A 15,695-nucleotide genomic window follows, 5' to 3' on the forward strand; every position below is an offset into this window, starting at 1 on the left:
AATGATCAATAAAATCGCGCTGGATCATTTTAAGTGAATATTTTTATCAGATTCGTTTTCCAAGTTCCATTGACGTTCTAAATTAAAAAAAAAAATTTTGAAACTGCACGAGGCGTTTAAGAAAAGCATAAAATACTGTAGAATGTCAAAATAGCCAATAAATGGTGTTAACACATGTAAAACCAATCTTATGGCAGCTGGATGTATCGACAATCGAATGAACCTCTTTAATGTTAGTCGCCTGATATCTAGACGTGGATCATTTGGAGGATAATTTAAGTTTTGTTGAATTCATTTAATGAGAAATGATGTATTAATTGTTTTGCTACATGGTCATATGGATCACTGATATCGCTCAAGTTTTTCTAACATCCTGCAGCCCTAGTATAGGCTCTTTAAAGGTGTTTCACATCCTGAGTGTTTAGTAGCTTTACCGAGGACATCACGTCTGTGGCAGACGAACAGGAAGTTTTCACAGCGTGAGTGAAAGCAGCAGCAGTGCATAGGGTGATTAAGTTACCGAGACAAATACGCCTTAATCCAGTATAGAGCTCTGCGCTGGACGCTCTGTCATGATGTTGCTCTTCCTGCGGCCTTCTTTTTATTTCCCTCCCACTGCACTACATTTAATCCTAATTCCAGACGTACACACTGGACCATTCATCCACAGGCCGGAGTGATGGAGCATCACATTAAGGGTCCTTTGAGTTCAGTGCTGGGAAAAGGAAATTTGCAACTCTCGTGAAAATTGACCTGAACCGTTTGTGTAAATAGCAACACCGGTTGTGTTGGAGGGGGAGAAAAAAATGCATTTAGAGGTGAACATGGACAACATGGACAAAGACTTTGTTCACCTGACGCTAAATTGAGCCGCCTCAGCATTTAATGTGTTCCAGGTCACAGAGCACAACCTTCCAGCACATTAGCAGGTTGTGCTGTGTACTAGACCCCCCCACCCCATCCCCTTACCATGCTTTGCATTTTAGGGATAGCAAATTCGCTGATTAAAGTGGATGGATCACATTGACCTAATTTGCTATTATGCTTTCAAAGACCACTGTGCAGTAATTTCATCACTTCAGGGAGTGAGGACTGTTAAGATGGACAATATCTCAATAACAGACTAATCAATCACTTTTAGAGTGCATTACTGTGAGAGGGAGCTTAGCCCCGTGGAAGGCAGCCTGATATAAATAGCAGATTGGCTTCCTTCATGGCTCTTTCTCAATTTCCATCAGTATTCTCCGCATGTGTCGGGCGCGCTGCACCCACCTCATGAACACACATGCTCATTCAGATCCAGCTCCCAGTAATCTCATAATGAAACTCCGATTCCACGGTGCGCTCCGCGCCACAATATTTTCAGGAATCTGTTCAAAAAAAACTTGCTGGAGGGGGCATTTGAGTCTAACCGTGCGTCGTTTTTAACCCACTCACAGACACTCGGGCCGTGATGGTTCGAGTTCCGCCAGGGCAGGTCTGTGCTGATCAAAAAGAAGACGTGTCGGATTAAAGAAAGTGCACGTCCCAACCGGCGTGTTTGTATCTTGAACAAAACAGAGGTTGGGCCAATCATTCAGCGGTGCCCTTTAATTCTAGCAGGCTGCTGCTCTGGTACAAACAGTGGAGCATCAGATAACTGCAGCCCTGTCATGTTTCAGGAGTAAAACAACCATCATTTGGAAACTACAGCACTGAGGAGAAGTCTGCTGCAAAAACCGGGGTTGGGAGGAAAAATATATGCTGTTCTTTGTTTTAGACAAGTTTATTAGAAGACCATGAAGGTAGCCTGCTGCTAATGTATTTCAGTGAATTGTTTGTTTCAATTGGGGTGTCAGATTTTACAGCCGTTTACATGAATTTGACCTAAAAACTCACTAATAATAAAGAAAATTACTTATATTTCATTTTTCTGCATTTTCACAATGAGGTTTTTTTAGTGAGTTTCTTACATTTTCCACAATCAATCGATTTGTCCAAATTTTTTGTTGCCTCCATAAAGACAAAATGAATAAAAATGCACATAAAGCAATATTCTATTTAAAGTTCCACTCCAATCCTCTTTAGATCCATTGTAAAAGCATCCCCAGTGGTCTTTTAATTATGATTAGACCATTTTTGTCATTTACTAGGATATAATTTCTGCAGAGCTGCAGGAGATCATTAGAATCTCACCTCAGAGTTGTAGGCAGTGTAACCCTGGGGTTCACACTGCATCCAGTCCGACCTCAGTGCGGACGCCGGAGCCGTCTAACTGCAGCAGATGACTATGGATGGCTGCGGTTCTGCTGCAGCCACAAGCTCTGCTGGCGACCTTACAAGACTCTGAACTCACATAGGTTCACGCAATAACCCTCCATTTAGATAGGAAGTCCTAGTAAACAAAGCCTCATTCCACCGTGATTTTGAATCAGATTCACAAAGCTTCATTTTCTTCATGGCTCTTCTTCATACAATGCAGGGATTGGTTCAGGGGTCACATTCAACCCGTCTGATCTCAAGTGGGCCGGACCAGTAACATAATAGCAAAATAATCTAAAGTCAGCTTGTTTTCTGTGGCTTTGTTTTTGTTCTGTGTTTTTCTCAGTTGGAAATACCTCAAACAGCCTAATCAATTATTGTTATTATTAAAGCTATTATTATTATCTTTTTAACAACGGCATTCTGGTAATTGTGGAGTCACACCTGATCTTTTTTATAGCAACTTAACAGCAGTGAGGCTGGCAGAGAACCTAACTACATTTTATTTCTTGGTATGTCGGTATTTCTTTTTCTCTGCTCCCCCTAGTGGCGGAATTGCGCATCGGAACCATTTCTTTAAATGACCATAACTCGCCACAGGAATGAGCTAGAAACTTGCCTTTTTTTTTCAACATCCTTAAATGTTTTTCTCTTCATGACTGGGCCGGATGCGGCCCGCGGGCCGTATGTTTGAGACCCCTGGTCTAATGGATAAGCATGGAACTTGTATTAATACTGTGTTACACGTATTGAGTAACACGTAGGGGAGACCGGGGTAGTTGTGAAAACAGCGAGTACAGCGGAAAACAGGTTTTATTTTGAAAAAATGTACCACTTTACAATTGATCGCTCGTTAATGAAAGTGCGATAAGCGTTATTTCTCTGGCTTCTGGCAAAATTTTAAGCCAACGAAACGGATAAGGAGCGCCACAGACCGGACTGCCTGTTGCACTTTTCAAGTTAAGTAAAGGCTCTCGTCCTCTCCAGAGTCGGACAGGATGCAGTGTGAGTCTGCCCCCATTTCCCACCATCTCTTTGTTTACAGTTTCTCCTGCTAGCTTACGGCCCCTCACAAACTAACATTACCGGTGCAATAAAAACAGTCAGATGGCAGTTCGGATGAGAAAAAACTGTCGTCCATCTAGTTGACTACAAGCGGATCCATCAAAATAGAACGAAGCCGGAGTCCTATGTCACGATTTGAATAAAAACATACTCAGAAATTCAATTTTAATCTTAATTTTCTTCATAAATGCCCTCCATTGTGAGGAAAATGACACAAGAACATGTTAAAAACACATTTTTTTTTTAATCTCTAAGAGGATTACTTTTTCCTTGTTTTTTCTAAGAATGCCCCATAGTGTGTGATAAAGAGAGGTGCTTGTCCCATCAGAAAGTAAAACAGGAAAGCCGGTTGTCAGACATACCGGCTGGTGAAGGTGTTTGTGCTCCATGATGGCTATTCAAGAGGGATAAGGGGAAAAAATCGTTAAAGTTTGCGCACAAAGCACTGAGCACACCTTTAGTCAGTCTGGGGATGAATGTGGATTTTGAAGCGCAGCAGTGACCACACTTTCCCTCCCTCCATCTCCATCCTCTCCTCCCCCCTCCTCCTCTGTTGCAGTATCATCCTGTACTGGACCACATGAGCAACACCAGCCCATCCCGGAGTATCACAAACACCTCACAGCAGCTCCCCCCTTCACTCCTCTCGCTCCTTGACGCAGAGAAATCCGTCCTTTTTTGGAGCGGTGCTTTTGTATTTTATTGGATTTTGCTTTGAATTCAAATGACATCACGTTGCTGCAGTGCCGCGCTGTCCATGAAAGGTGTCAGTCGTTTCCTGTGAAGACGGCGAGAATGTGTCCAGTCCGCTCCAGACATCATGGCGTGACAGCAGCGCCGCGCGCCTTTTAGGCAAGGAGGAGGAGGACGCGCAAAAGCCTCCGCGGGGCGCGTTTGGTTTGTTTTTTCTTCTCCGGGACACCGACTGATCCTCCATCCCGCCCCGGCGGGAGAACCCCGTCTGCGTCGCTTGCTGTGGAGGAGCGAGTCGTGCATGAAACTATTTTTCGCTCGCATGGGTACGCATCATTCTGGAGGAGATTTGGTGCGGGGATGAGACGCGCCATCCCGCATGGGTGGGATTCCTTCAATGCGCCTCTGATCGGGGAAGTTATGGCAACAAACCGTGGAAAGGACGCCGGGCTGAGGATCCCGGTGCTGACGGGGGGGCATCTGTGCGCCTAGGACACCCAGCCTCCCTCCAAAGAGCCCGGACTGCATCTCTCCATCACCGCCTCGTGATACAGAAGCTGAACTCGCCCTGTTCCTGCGTAAGGAGACCGGAAAGCTGCGCGCTCACGCACACAGGGCTGGATCATTTGATGTCTGCCCCCCTCCCCAGAGCTGCTGTTGGATTTTCACTGTTTTCTGACTTTGAGTCCCAATCGGATTGTTGGGGGATTTGAGGTGGGGTTCCATCCCGACGCAGGTAACCTGAAGGTGGCTCCTGCTTAGGGACATTAGAGCCGCTTATCACGTCCCATGGATTTCTGCATCACAGCACTGACCAGCTTGATGAGGCGATTTGGAATAAAAGAAGTCGACATTTGATAATCAGATTGCCTCTTTATTTATCCAGTGAGACAAGTGTGCATCCAGTTGAATCATGAGCCGTTTGGCATCAATAATTGCAACACTTTTGGTAAGTACATATAAGAAATATGAAGACTTTAGTATCTATCTATCTATCTATCTATCTATCTATCTATCTATCTATCTATCTATCTATCTATCTATCTATCTATCTATCTATCTATCTTCTCCTCTTGCAGATGTTTTCTGTGCTCACAGGGTGGAGCAGTCTCTATTTGTATTGGTGCTATTTAACTGTCTCAGCCTTTTAGCCCCCCACCCACCAAAAAGAACCCCCAGCTCTCTGCTACAGAGGCTCCTCATCCTCTGATGAAGATGGTCAAACTGTGACACATGCATTAAGTTCCCACGCACAGACACGGCTGGGGTGTGTCGGCAGCTGGGGGAATGTCTCTTCATCCAAACAAAAGACGTCAGGAAAAGTTTGTCAGATCCTACACCTCCATCTGTTTTATTTCATTTGACTCTATTCTTCTACTGATTGTGTTTGCTGTTTTGGAGTCGTGTTTCAGTCACTTTTTGAAGTTTAACCCACTTGTCTTTGGAAATTGCTTACAAGCCGTTCGTCCTGGTTTGGAAGCGTGGGGATTGAAGAGGTCGCTGTTTGCTGTTCATTATTATGCAGACAAAAAAACAACAACAGCTCAGAGAAGCTCTGAAGGGTCCAGGATGACTGCTCGGAGCTGCCGGGTTTGTAAATCTCTTAGATGAAGGTGGGGCTACACGTCGATATCTCGCTCTGAAGTCAAGTTAACATCCCTCATTTAACTCTGCTTTATCCGCACAATACCCTCCAACACCTCCCCCTGGGGACGGTGGAGGTATTGGCCCAGCTGTGTGCTTGCATCAGGGAAGGCGGCGAGTTTTGCTGCAGCGTGCAGTGCCGTCGAAAGCCACTTGACGACCAGCTGCATCTACTGTACCGTTCCAGATGTGCTTACAGAATCGCGGCCCACCTCCTCGGAGACTGACGTCTGCTTGAAAAGAAAAAATGACGGTTGAAACACATGATGGAGCATAAATATTTCTCTCATTAGGCTTTAAGGGCAATAAAAACGTGCTTTCTTTTGGTTTTCGGGCAAAAAGAGTGAATACATCAACATGGAAATGTTGCAGGTTCTAAGGAGGGTGTCTGAGGAGACTCTTCAAAACAGAGGTTAATGAGTTTTTCTCGTTGGAGGGTTGATACCCTTGAGCCTTATTGGATTTGTAATTTGAATTAGCAGTGTGTGCTGAGGGACCTTTATGTATTTATGTCTTTTTATTTATTTTTTTTCCAACCAGCTGTGGGGGGACGCAGTTAGAGGTGATAATCACATCTTTGACTTGTCACCGTGTTGCAGGATGTTACAGTCAGAGGACTTGCTTTCATGTGTTGCCTAATGAAATCAGACAGGATGGTCGTTATCATTACCATGCATTATTGCCAACATCTTCAGCAACCGAGACATAGACACCAAACAGAGACTCACGAGCTATATTTCTTCCGGTAATCAATACGGAACGGTTGGGAAAGCGCGCACAGATTCTTCATAGTTGCTGTGTGCTGGCCCTGAGGTGGATCCTGTCACTGTTCTGTCATTCTTTTTGTGTTGTGGTGCAGCAGCTGCTGGTGTCAGGTGTTCGCATTAGGAAATCAAGACTAGAAGAAGGTTATGAGCCACTCCAGGCATGGGAAAATAAAAAGGGATACACACAATTGATCTGTATGCTCAGCACTTATAAGCCAATATTTTCTCTAGTCTCTTTTCTTGTTGCTTAAACCAAAATAGTCATTGTTATTTTTAGTATTTTTACTATTATTGGTGCTACAGTATTGCCACTCCACACATTTATCATGGTAGCCACCAGTTGATAAACTCTTGGGATATCAAAATGACATAAAGGTATTAAAAAATGATCATAATTTGGTTTAACCAATTTTTGTTTTTAAGCAGGGGTCTCAAACTGGCGGCCCACGGGCCATTTGCACCCCCCAAGTTTTATTTTATTTTATTTTTTATTGACAGATTAGACATTACAAAGTATGACATTACATATAAAAGAAGACAAAATAAATTCAATAAAAAATATTGCAGTTATTGACAAATTTAAAATTTTAATCAAGACAAAGTGAGAAAAATAACAATCCAAACATATTTTACCCCACAGCTGATTAATCTCTAATATGATTATATTCTAAATAAAATTAAATCACAAGCTTGTGTACATGTGATTTATTCAGAATGTGAGCTTGCACTCTGCTGTGCAACAAAAAACACTTTTCTTTGAATAGTGGCCAGAAAAAATCCTCTTTCCTCTACAGGCAATATTGCAGCATGACTTATGATTGTAAAGTAGCAATAGAATCAAATTTAGAGCTCCTGGAACAATGTCCTCTGCAGAGATAAGCCCATTGACACTATGTTTGGAAAAAATGCCGCTTGTTAGCACAGCCTAATAGGATGTGTTGAACACCGGTGAAGGGGCCAAATACCAAACAAGTTCAGCTCCAAATATCTGACAGCTTGGTGGAAATTAGGCCCTAAAACAGACCAGGGATCCCAGATTCCCAACATGTAGGGTTTCCCGGGATATTGGAACACTTGAAAAATGGCACTCACAAGTATGTGGAAGAAAAACACAATATGTGTCAAAAGATTGATAATATACAGAAAGAATAAGCTTAAGTTAACCCTTAGAAATAAAAAAAAAATCATGTTACATCACACCCTTTTATAGACTTAATATAACTGAGCACATAACATCAAAATAATACTTTATTTCATTCATATTTCCATCAGGGAGGGGTCTGAGGCTCTGGAGCTACATCCTTGCCTTCATTAAAAGGTCTTGTTAACTCTAAGCTTCCTCCAGAATGGATAGATTTCAAATCTTGTCTGATTGTTCAGTTTATTTCATTATATTTTCTTATGGTAAGTAATTATCCAAAGGGGAGTTGCTCAAATACTGGATCACAAACCAATGATTTCATGTTCATGTTCAGGCTTACAGCAGTAATAAGTAGGAAAAAGAATGACGACTCACCAAAGTAGAGGTATAACAAGAGAAAATGCAAATTTTTTTTTCTTGTGTCACATCCTGCTGCAGCTGAACCCTCTCCATCCCCTGTCCTTCCTCACCGGGCAGGTGTGGCCAATGCTCCTTAATTGGCACACCTGCCAGGTATTTACTGACGGCAGAGCAGGAGGCAGTTGGGTTTGAGCAGTGGTGGGCCGTCAGGGCCTGCAAGACCTTCTCTGCTGGCCTAAAAATATCTGAATCACAGACTGATATTAATTATTATTTATTTCCGTGAATACGTATTCTATAATTCCAAATGCTCTGTCTTCGTCCTTTCATTGCTGTCTCCCTGGTTGCGCTGCTTCCAGACGTGTATTTTCCTATTTAAGCATTAACCAATCACATTGCAGCACCATTTGTTGCTAGGGTCAAAGAAATCTGCCCGGAGGCCTTCACAATCAGTTCTGAGGGCCCTGTAGCATAAAATAATTGTCAACCAAACTGTTGCTTCAACCAATCAGATTTGGAGTAGACCACGTGCTAGGCCAGCTGGAAGGCCCACGGAAGCGTCATAATTTTCACGCGCTTTAATTGGATAGCTCGCAGCTCGCTCTGGTTCTGCGTTATGTGACGGACACAGGTGCCGAGGAGCGGCGTGTCAGGTTTGAAGATGTTACCAGTGGAAAGCGTCTCATCGTCTGATTTTTGGTGGAAAATGAATGTCTGGGTAAAGTTGTGGCACAGTTTTGTCTGGCACGGGTAAAGGAGTTCCGTGACTCCGTTGAGCGGGAGTGAAGCTGAAATCTACGAGGCTCCTGAACGCACCACGGGCGCGTGCAGTGCAAAATCCTCGCGCAAATATTATTTTCCAGACACAGACCTTGATCGATCACAAAAACTGATGTTTGTCTCCCTCCTGGACCACGAGAGGCTTCAGGGATACCAGAACATTTCCCGCATGCAGCTTTTTCCAGCTTATCACAGCCACGGAACACTTTCTATCTGCGAAACGCACGGATTCTGCACGACAGAGTGATTGAAATCTTCTTGAGGATAGAAAGGATGGATTTTGTGTTTAAATAATCTGGATTTTTGGTGAGTAAAATTTTGCTATCTCCCTACATAATATTGAAATTTTATCAGGTTATTTTTATGCTTTTGGTGTGTGTGTGGCAGTTGTACCTGCAGTAGAAGTTTTATTGCCATAAAATAGTTATTGAGGGTTGGATTGATTAAGATGGAGCACTACTGAAGGCCTAGGTGTGAAATGCACGGCCCGCCACTGGGTTTGAGGTTTAGATCTTGTTGGTTTGTTTTGTTCTTTTTCCCTCTTTGTCGTCAGCAGTCTAAATTACTGTAGTTTGGGGTTGGATCTTGGTAGTCTTGATTTTTGGGCTTTGTTTATTTGTCCTCATTAGGTAGATTTCGGTTAGTCAGCCTTTAGCAGGTAGCTACTGACTCAGACGATCGACTCCCTTAGACTCGGTTCATGTTTGCCCGTTGGGGACGTAACACTTGTGTTGTTTAAACCCTATCATAGGAGCTCATTAGCTGCACTGGGATGATCCTGTTTGGCACAGGAAGCCTTTTATTTTGAAAAGAAATCATGCAAGGTAGTCAGAAGTAGGGGTTTAGGTTTCTTATTCTTCCAAAAACACAATTTATATTTATCATAAAAAATAAAAATGTAATGAATGCAAAGCAGTATCACTGTTTTCTCAACTTTGCAGCTTCTACTAGTCCAGTAAGAAACCGGACCATGTGTCTCTATTACTGTTAAAGGTTGCAGACCTGTGATTTAAATTCTTTTTGCAGAAAATGTTTATTGAATTAGGTAAAAGCTAGCTCTTGCAAAGTAGTTCACAGGTTGCAGAATTACGTTTTATTTTTTCCAAATGAGAAAAGTTTATTTAGAGCCCATGATGATAAAGAGTTTAAGAAATTGTGTAATTACACAAGTCAAAAAGATCAAAGGAATAGTCACCAAAGCACGTAAGTAATTAAGCAACAGATAGTCTTTGAATTTGTTTTTTTTTTTGTTGACTTGAAATAAGATTGTTTAAGAAAAACCAGTGGTGTGCTTGCGGTACAGAGCACATGAGAAAACAGGTAAATACCACATACCCCTAGAGCGATGTAATACATTTTGGCCCTTAGACTTTGCTGCATCATGAATTTCAAAAAGAGGGAGATGGAAGAGCAGTAAAATGCAGCACTAAATGGGAACTAGAGGGATAATGTTAAAGCCATGAATGGCCGTATTTATTATTGATGTGAGAGATTTCACACGGCGTGTACGGATTCCTTCATCTTTCTCATCAGTAGACTATAACACACTCAGCCGTGTTTTCTGGAGGAAATAAACGATTTTCGTTATAAACTCGGTTCACTGTACAGAACAAGCTGTCAGAGACGTCCAGATCAGCCCATGCTCAGTCAAAAGTTGCATACATTACTTAGATCAGGAATAATTTTGCCCATTTGAAGGTGAGTGTGACTTTATTAGAGTAGACTTCTGTCCTGTGCAGAGAGCACCTCCACTCTCTCCCACTGCATGCTGCGATAGATTGCTCTTCCTTGCGACAGTGAGCAGCTCAAGCAGTGAAAATTGATCAGTGAATTACATTGCTTTCCACACATCTCTCTGCACATATAATACAGGACCATGTAAGAGAAAAAGCACACCTTTTTTGATTTCTGAGAGAATATTTTAGTGTCTCTTTGCACATAAATGATCCGATATTTCGTCTTTTCCTCCGCATTTTCAAAACTCTGCCAAAGTTCTGGTACTCATGGAGGATGAGCATTAGGAACATAGCCATAATTTTGAGTTATAAAAGATCACGAAATAAATCTGATGAGAAACCTTGAAAATAAAAAGTGAACTTCAAAGGTAAGACATTTCTTGGTGTTGCATGTCTTACAATTCAACTGCCAAAAAGCTGCAAAAAAGTCTTAAAAGAATTAATCTGTTTTTACAGACTTTATTCTGGTTGAGGGATCTCTGTTATAGGGAATAAAAGCAAATCTGGTGTTTATTAGAATATCTCCTGTCATATAAAAGAAGGTAACTATGCCTAATTATGGCCCACAGCAGTCACTAACTGCAAAGACCAGATTGTTTTTGCAGTTGAAAAAATGTCTGCGCCTTTGCGAAAATGAATTTTGGGCATTGTGAATGACCTTCCCTAAGACGATGACATAACGGAAAAACCAAACGGGCCAAAAATCACTTATGGAGCCAAATTTAAAAATAAAAAAAAATCAAAATCCCCCCAAAAAACCAACAAAAACATATATCGGGACATCCAAGAGAACTTTTGAAATCATTATGAGATGGCCACAACCACAAAACTTATGGCCTTTTTATTATTTTATTAAGTTTCATTGACCTTTGACCTTGGAAAGAGGCAGCCATCTTGAATAATAAAAGAAAAAAACACACCTTTAGTACCAGCTACAAACGAAAATTCGATTGTCTTGTTACTTCATTGTGAACCTTCTGTGGAAAAAGAGTTACAATTAGGAGTTGTAGAGTTTGAAGATTTTGAGCAACTGTTGGGATCTTAGCTAGAGCGAAGATTTTTTTATTGGAATATCATAAAAAGGGCATTCATGAGTTCTCTAGGTTTAAGTTGGACGAAACAATATAACATACGATATGACAATGCTGAACTTGTGTGCGTGGTAAACAAAAAAAAAAAAAGAAAAATGTCTGCAAAAATAAATCTGCTGACTCAGCAAAAAAATTAAATGAGGAAAAAAATACAAGAACAAAATCAACATACATGTGTCAGGGATATCCAAAAGAAGTTTTGAAATTATCATGGGATGGCCAGACGACCTTTGGCTTGACGGCCATTTTGTGCCAAAATCTAAGATTTGGCAATGTTAGAGGGCGGCGTTGACGAGGGCATGTGCCTGGGTGGATAGTACCATATAATGCCGCTTTCGACTTTAATTACTTGAAGCAGTTGCACAGATTTTTTTTGATCAAGTCTTTGAGCTTTTAGTCTCACCTTTTGCCTAACAAGTGTTTTTAAAATATCACTTATCATACTAAATGTACACACCGGCCTCTGCAACTTGTGTTCAAGCGACGACTTGCAATGAAAAGTCTAAAAAATGCATGTAAATGCACATTTTGGGCTCCCTCATTCAAAACTTTCATGTTTACGCAAGTTTTTAAGTTCATATTCAGGTTCTTTGTACGAAATGTGTCCACATCAAAAGCGAATGGAAAGCGGTTGAACTATATGACACAAAGTCTTTCATATGTCAGAATTGAGCTCTGAAAGAAAAAGCCTGGAGCAAGATTCGTGAGTTGGGGGAGCGACAGTCCAGTGTGAACACTGTATGCTAATTGTGCATCCAAGAACCTGTGCTCAATGTGGTCTCGAAGAAAATGAATAAAATCAATAAATAAAATCCTAAAAAAATTACAACGGAAAGCAAAGCAACAGAAAACTTTCCTACAACTTTTGACTTTAAATGCAGCATTTGAAGAAGCTGTACAACAAAAGATGTAGAAAATACACTTGTGTGCTCAGTCATGTTTTTCCACTGTCTTTTTGACATTTGTATTCTGACGTGGTAACCTTTAGGAATAATGATTGCTGTACATATCCTTTCATCTTGAAGGCTTTCAGCCTTTCACAGCTGAGCTGTACATCAGAATAAGTAAAACTGGCAGAGCATGAATGTGCTGCTGGAGTCTGCCTTCTAATGATAAGTTGCAGTTTATTTTCGACAATGGTGCAGATAAGAGGAAAAAAAAGGTTAAAAATATTGATTTGACATAATGACTGCTGTACTTAGACCCTGAATAAATGCTGTGCCGTTGGTCAAAAACATTTTAAGCATGCAAATAAAACTAAAACCACTTTTTAAACTCTGGTAGAGAAAAAAAAAAGGATGGAGGCAAAAATAAACATTTGGCTGGAGCAGACTTTACTTGGCAAATTGCATTGGTTGGCAAATATACCTGAAGAGACACTAGTGGCACGAACACCTTTGACCTCTGCCGGTTTGCTGCAAATCCAGCAAATATCCGTTTGTCATCTGGCTTCAAGCCAGCTGTGCTAACAGCCAGGTGTCTGGGTTTGCAACTTAATCTATGACATCAATGTCAATAGATGCTCATTGAAATGTAGTGACTCATATAGTACAAGGTGAGAGCCACAGGGGTAAACAGCTGATGATGTTGGTAATGTAGGGCAGGAAATGAGGGCACAGCAACACGATACTTCTGAAGGAGTGCCAGTCAAACCTCAAAGTGCCCAAAATGTGGAGATAGGGATAGAAATACCCAGCTGTTCCTATACGGCAACGGTAAAGGTCACTCCAGAACTGCAGTCGCTGGTATATAAATGATTACAGAGTTATGTAACAATGATTACTGCTATGGTGAGCAGCAGCTGTTATTCAAAATTCCATTTTCTGCTTGTCAAAAGCAACTAGAAGCTTTGCGAAAAGATTTATCTGAAGACTTAGTTGTAATATGGTTCGTGGCTCTTTTTTTTTATTTGACCCATGACATAGATTGGATGCCGTTAGCCAGCCAAATCCCAGCTTCCAGCGTTGACCTGGGCAAAGGAATTATTGGTGACATCTGCTGAGAAGCAGTGACACACAGGCCTCACTCTGCCGTGTCTGCCTTTATGTCAAAAGGATACGACGAAAGGAGAGCAAGAAACATGATGGAAAACTTCAAAACGTCTTGAACTGGAACTTCTGATGTACTGTTTATGCAAAGGTGACATTGATTTAGCTCGTGCTTTCAGCAGCTGCATTTGGTCATATTGATCAATATCTCTTACTAGAACAGCATTTCCCTTAAGCTCCTCCGAGCAAGCCAATTAAGAGTGCTGCATGCTCTCAAGCCGAATTTGAAATGTGCACAAACACAATCTTCCCCACAGTCCCGTTAAATAATGCATAAGAACGATATATTATTGTACAGTGCTTGCTACCGCAGGTCTCACCAGCCCTATTAAGACATTCTCTTCTGAACTGGGAAACAATGGACAAAAAGTAGCGCGTTTAATGCGCCTTTCAATCTTGCCTGAGGCATTAGCAGAAAGATAATGCCTTTGTGAATTAGACCAGCAGAATGTGCCACAGTAACTGGAGATCATTTAGTTCTCTCTTATTGATTAGTTGGTCAGAAAGTTGCACAGCAGGCCTCTTTTTAAAAGCACCATGCCTTTTGAAAACGCGGGAGTCCACCCCCCATTAATCCAAAAAAAGAAACAGGGCCTGAAGCTTCGAGAGTTAAATGGGTTTTTATACAGTAGGTTAAAGACTGGAAGATGATTAAAAAAAAATTACCCTGTTATTTCTAATGAAAATAAAAGTTAACACTTCAACATTCCTGTTTGAATTAATTTTAATTTGTTTTGAAGGGTGTTAGACTATCAAATAGGCCTATATATGCATAATCAAGCTAGCAGTAAAGAAGCAAGAGGCGCCATTAATATTATGTTACTGCAGCTAGCAAAGACTTTCATTTTGATTTCTTACTTTCACTGTGAAAAATGTACTAGCAAATACTTATTTTTGTATGTTACTATATTTTCTGCACTATAGGGCTCACACCGTCAATAAATTAGCTATTTTTGAGCTCATGTCATATGTGGTGCACTGAAGTGTGACAGAAGAGTCAGAGCCAAGGTTGTCAGTCAGTCAGACTTTATTAACTGTGTTAACTAGCATGTTACTCGTTAGCCATGTTAGAAATGTTAGCTACGTTAGAGTTTTTACTAAAGTCAGCCTGTAACTCACAACCTTGTTTGCAACACGTATAAAAACAGACTGATAAGCTACCCCTAAAACAATCGTTAGACCACACCAACTCCCAACCTCGCTAGTAAGATGTAAAAAAAGAGACAAAGTCCAACACAGCTACCTATTAGCCATGTTAGAAGTGTTAGCGTATTTAATATATTTGTAACTCTCAACCTTGTTTGTATTTCATAAAAAAATAGATTGATACAGCTAAAACAAACAGTACTGTGACTATGCTGACTCCCAACCTCGCTAGTAACACTTAAAACGGAAGCACAGCCCAACAAAGCTGCGCGTTAGCCAAGTTAGAAGTGTTAGCATATTTAATATATCTGTAACTCCCAACTTTGTTTGTAATTCATAAAAAAATAGACTGATACAGCTAAAACAAATGTTACTGTGACTATACTAACTCCCAAACTTGCTAGTAGCATGTAAAAAGAAAACACAGACCCACACAGCTAGGCGTTAGCCAAGTTAGAAACGTTAACATATTCAATATATTTGTAACTCCCTAACCTGTTTGTAATTCATGAAAAATTTGACTGAAATGGCTAAAACGAAACGTTACTGTGACCACCCTAACTACCAAACAATTTCGCAATTGCAATTTCCCCATTTTGGGACTAATAAAGGTTTTCTTAATCTTAAACTCACTTGTAACACCTGAAAAAGGAAACAAAGTCCAACACAGCTATGCGTTAGCCACGTTAGAAGCATTACCGTATTCAATTTATGTGCAACTCCCAACTCTGTTTTTAATTCCATAAACAGTCAGATGGAGCTCCAACAAACGTTACTGTGACTATGCTAGCTCCCAACCTCGCTAGTAACACGTACAAAAGAAAACACAGCCCCACACAGCTAAGTGTTATCAACGTTAGAAGCGTTAGCATAGTTAATTAGCTAGTTAATTAGTTAGTTAATAGTAGTAGTAGTAGTTTATTTATTTGACAGGGACAATGTGCAAAAACATTGAAGATGCTTTACACCAGATTATAGCTGAA

The 15,695-nt window shown here is 41.0% G+C and overlaps 1 protein-coding gene across 1 annotated transcript in view; it reads left to right on the top strand.

Moving 5' to 3' along the window:
* Positions 1–3,007: 3,007 nt before the first annotated feature.
* lrfn1 (leucine rich repeat and fibronectin type III domain containing 1) overlaps positions 3,008–15,695 on the top strand; it is a 183,968-nt gene continuing 171,280 nt past the window's right edge. The window contains exon 1 of the mRNA XM_024277408.2: positions 3,008–4,948. The gene's annotated coding sequence lies outside the window, so the exon portion shown is untranslated. The remainder of the gene's footprint in view (positions 4,949–15,695) is intronic.

This window comes from Oryzias melastigma, linkage group LG13 (genome assembly GCF_002922805.2).
Source record: "Oryzias melastigma strain HK-1 linkage group LG13, ASM292280v2, whole genome shotgun sequence".
NCBI classification, from domain to species: Eukaryota; Metazoa; Chordata; class Actinopteri; order Beloniformes; family Adrianichthyidae; genus Oryzias; species Oryzias melastigma.